The sequence below is a fragment of the Lathyrus oleraceus genome, chromosome 5 (genome assembly GCF_024323335.1).
Source record: "Lathyrus oleraceus cultivar Zhongwan6 chromosome 5, CAAS_Psat_ZW6_1.0, whole genome shotgun sequence".
Taxonomy (NCBI): Eukaryota; Viridiplantae; Streptophyta; class Magnoliopsida; order Fabales; family Fabaceae; genus Lathyrus; species Lathyrus oleraceus.
This window is the reverse complement of record NC_066583.1, coordinates 90,615,885-90,620,502: the sequence shown is the minus strand read 5'-3', so window position 1 is coordinate 90,620,502 and position 4,618 is coordinate 90,615,885. Positions and strand designations below refer to the sequence as shown.

Here is a 4,618-nt window from a genome sequence, read left to right as displayed (position 1 = left end):
AAACCCTAATTCAGGGGGGTTGCATCTGATTCGTTTGGTTCATTATAAATGGTTCAATTGTCTGGTTAAGATTCATGGTTCCGATTCGTTGGCTAAGACTCATTCAAGATGCTATAATCGGTTGCTTGGTTGAATATCATTTGGGTGGCTTTCATTGATTGGACTTCAAGTCTTGGAACTTGGCATGTTTTACTTGAATCAATGACATTGGGCTTTTCAGTCATATCCACAAGAAAATACACATTATTACCCAAGTTGACTTTTTGTCAACTGTTGACCAAAGTCAACCTTCTAACCAAAAAAACCATTTCTTAATCATTTTCGTATTTTGAAATCCATTTTACAATCTAATCCATTATCACCCATTTTTCATAATGCAATTATCCATTGGAATCCATTATTAACCATAATGCATTTACCACTTTCCAAACCCATTTGCAAATCCAATTAACCATTAAACCGATCATCCAATTTTCTAAACACCCGTATCCAATTTCAATGTCCAAATCCCATTCAATCCAATTTCTATCCAATTAAGCCCATGTCCATCTTTATCCATCATTATCCATATAATATCCAAATAATAATCCAATAATACATAATAATACGCTTACAGTGCAAATCATTTTCCATTGATAGTGATGATCCATTCACATCCAAATGTACATAAGTCATTAACAATTTACATTAAGACAAAATAACGAGAAGAACAAGAAGCAGTTGGTTGTACGATAGTTCTTCCAGGATCCAATGTCGTCGTGAAGAATGCTGTTTGGACCTATCAATTTGCCATACACCTACATCAACACATCAGAACCACATGCATCTGATTGAGACTCTGCGAGTCCATCAGATGATCCTTATAACAAGGAAACATTCGGGAATTTTCCTGACACGCTACCAGAAATTCCTCATTTCATATCAGAGCCATATGAGTTGAATTTGGGATATGTGAGTCCATTAGATGTTTATGCCAGCAAACAAAACCTCCTGACTTTACCATGTCAAGTTCCTTAAACATAAGGTCTTTGATGAATGGTGGTTCGCTTGGCAATTCAATGCAAAAAAAAAGCAATGGTTCAACTTACAAAGAGGGCCAGGAATCATCAGAAAAGGTTACTCAACAGACTCTAAAGGAATCAAATTCTAGATATGATGATCAGGCTTGTACATCTGAAAATACCTCCCGGGGTTCTCAGCAGAGTAATGGTCACACTAAGAGGAACATTTTGGCAGAACGTAATGTATCTGCATCTGGAACTGTCCTCTCAGCAGCAACTGACACAAAGGATTATGCTGAAACGGACCCGAGAAATGGTGAAAACTCATCACAGGTGTTTGGACTTGGTCATAGATTATTAATAAAAAGATTCAACCGCAAAGTTTAATTGGACGAAAAATATGGACCTTATGGTTCTTTGAAATCTGTTACATTGGACCAGAGTGAACAAAATGACATTGTAAGACAGCCACATCCTGAGACAAACTTCAAAGAGAAAGTTAGTTTCAGATATCCTATAGATTTACTCCCAACCTTCATCCATAGCCTTCAAAAAACCACATCACAACACAACTCATCACCCCCACTCTAACTAACCTGTCCAACAACCGTAACTGAATTCCAACAAACTTCCTAACCAACCTATAACCGATCCTCCAACTAACTCCTTAAGTTACCACTTCTTTTAACTTGGAGGGGCTTCCAATAGAGCTTCTCTAACCGCAGTGAACCACCAACCAAGGCTTCCTAGCTAACTAAAACCGCCTCAACATAACCTAACAGTTTCAAAACTCAACATTAGGAATAGAAGTTCTCAATGTGTCGCCAAAGTCCTCCAACTGGATTTTTTTTAACCTTCAATAACCTCCCTAATCTTCAACTGCTAACGAACCTCCATAACGGAATGAGAACTTTCGAGAAACCAATTTTCAAAAACCTCTTTGATATAACATCCTCAAGATCTCCTCTAATTATCTATAATAATTCTGCAGAACCAGCTTCAATCTCCCTCCACAACAAACTTAACAGATTGATAACCGAAAATGCCAACTGTCGACAACTCATAACAGATTTTCGCCATCCCAATTTCATCCTTCAACGATCCTCTTAAAACCGGCTAACTGAATTTTCGTGAGGGGGACCTCCATCGTCATTTTCTAACAAACCTTCAACCTCTATGAGAACCTTCGCTCCTCTCAAACCTGATGAGGACCTTCACGCTCCATTTTCTAGACAACCCTTCAATAACCATTCTTCATTCCTCCTAACCCTAACAACCTTCCACCCCATCTTCAACTAACTTCTTCAATCCCCTACTTCTAACCATCATCTACCACCCTGTATCACCTTCAACCTGCTAACAAGAACAGAACCTCCCGCCATACTCCTCCTTCCTCCAATTCCCTGCGACCATACACAGAAATAGAATCCGTAAGAAAAAGCTTGAGGAAAACTAAAGAATTTTGGGAGAAGAAGAAACGCACAATTTCATAACCAAAAATAATGACTTATACCGAGAATTCGCGTCAACCATCCTCAAGCAACCGGTAGCAGAAAATCAGAAAGGGGAATTGAGGACCTTCGCCTTCGTCACGTTTGGTTCACCGGAAGAGTAAAAAAGGGAGATTCAATCATTCAAGGCACGAATCTACAGTCATCATATTTAAATACAGACGAGAAGACGAGCCCTCCCTTGTCACTTTCAACAACGTGCAAGGGCGAAGAACCACGAACTCACGCATCGAACCATCACGGACTCGTTTCCATCGACCACGCCACAGTTCGATTCACACTTCCATTTTCATTCTCCATCACGAGACGAACGTAACACTCTTCATACTGATCAACCGTTCGATCTTCATCTCGATTCAACATCAGCGAAGCGTAATCGGACAACTATAACACCGTGAAATGGAGGTAAAGCAGCAAGGACGATGCAAATTGAAGAATCGAGGTTGAGCTTTGCATCGAGGTCGCGCTGATTCACGTGGCCGTCGAGGGAGATTCGGCACCGATAGTGAGTCGTCCATTTTCGTGTTTTGAAGCGTTTTCCCATGGCTTGTTGGAACATGGAGTTCAGATATCGAACCTGGGTTGATGGCCAGAAATTGGGCTTTTTGCCCAAGTCAACATCGATGGCCCAAACATTTTTATCCTTCAACCCTCCCTCCAATCCGTTTTACACACCCATGGCCCATGATTGATCCTTGCTAACCTCCACTAATCCCCATTTGATTCTCATATTAATTTATGTTAATTGCTTGATTAACTTCTGATTTTCTTGTTGCTATTAAAATTAAGACTTCTTAGATCTTGGTTACGTTAATTCATAGTTTTTAGAAATATTAGGATTTAGTCTTGATTCTTGGTAATTAGGGACCAACATAATTTTAGTGTAGGTAATTAGATTGAAAATTAGATTTAACCAAATTCTTAGATTAGATTTAATCTCTTAATTTTCCAGAATTAATTCATGATTGATAACCTTCCCATGATTAATTTTTAGTCATTAAATCTCGTTATTTTATTTTGTGGATTTTGTGTGGATTAATATGGTTAATGGTTGATTTTCCCATTTGGTTAATTTTCACTCAATTTGATTTGTATAATCATGTAGATTAGAATTCTATTCTTCAATATAGATTGGTAATTTTCCCTTTGATTAATTTGTCTCCTAATTCATGTTTAGGTAGATTTAACCTTTAGAATTAATGTTCACTTTAATTGTCCATTTAATCCATTCGTTGGTTTATGATCATTTTGATTAAATTGAAAATCCCATTTTAATTTAGGTGATAAATACTTTGTATGTCTAATTTCATTTGCCTTGATCATAGGATAGATCTTTGATTATTTTTCATTGATTAATCCATTACCTTTCAAATCGATTCTAACCACTGTATGTACTTACATCATTCTCATTCATTAGACTTTATCTCATGCTAACTCGTTTTTTGTCTTGTATCCACATGTGACTTGGAGATTCAAGTTCACTCTTAGCTAGCCATGCTCCTAACCATTCCATTTTCATTCAATAACTTTGTATTGTTTGAAGTACCATGTCATTTGTATGCCTTAGGCATGGTATATAGTTTAGTAGTTTATAACTTGTATTTTCCTTTCATTCCCTTTCCGTTGTATCGTGTGGATCCATCCCCCCATTGTGGGTTAAATGTTCCCCCTCCCTTAACCATGTAATAACTTAGATTTATTTCTTTCTAGTTAGTTTAATATGCATGTTAATAACCAAGATAAAATACGAAACGATAAACAAGGCATTTCAAAAGAAACAAAGGGTACTTGATTCAACGTCAAGTTATTTTCCGAATAAACTCACACCATTGCAACGTGAATGCTTGATCCAACGTCAAGCATTCTCCATCCACTCCATGATCCATTCTATCACCTCTTCTCCATTCTCTTCTCAATCTTCATCCTATCTCTCACCTTCATTCTTCACTCACTATTTTTCATAATAAATTCAAATGTTTGATCCAATGTCAAGTTCCTTTCTTCAAAACCATTTTCATAAAAAAATGGAATGCAAATGGGGTATACGTGTTTGTACACAACAATCAAGTAATTGGGTTGTCGGCCGTACCTAGCCTGAGGACTCGA

At 37.5% G+C, this 4,618-nt stretch overlaps 1 long non-coding RNA gene across 1 annotated transcript; it reads right to left on the bottom strand.

Annotated features, from left to right (window-relative positions):
* Positions 1-610: 610 nt before the first annotated feature.
* On the bottom strand, positions 611-3,235 carry LOC127087771 (uncharacterized). Its single transcript, XR_007790027.1, has 2 exons — positions 2,515-3,235; positions 611-2,404 (listed from the first exon to the last, which is right to left on the bottom strand). It is a non-coding gene; the product is annotated as an uncharacterized LOC127087771 (long non-coding RNA).
* Positions 3,236-4,618: the final 1,383 nt, after the last annotated feature.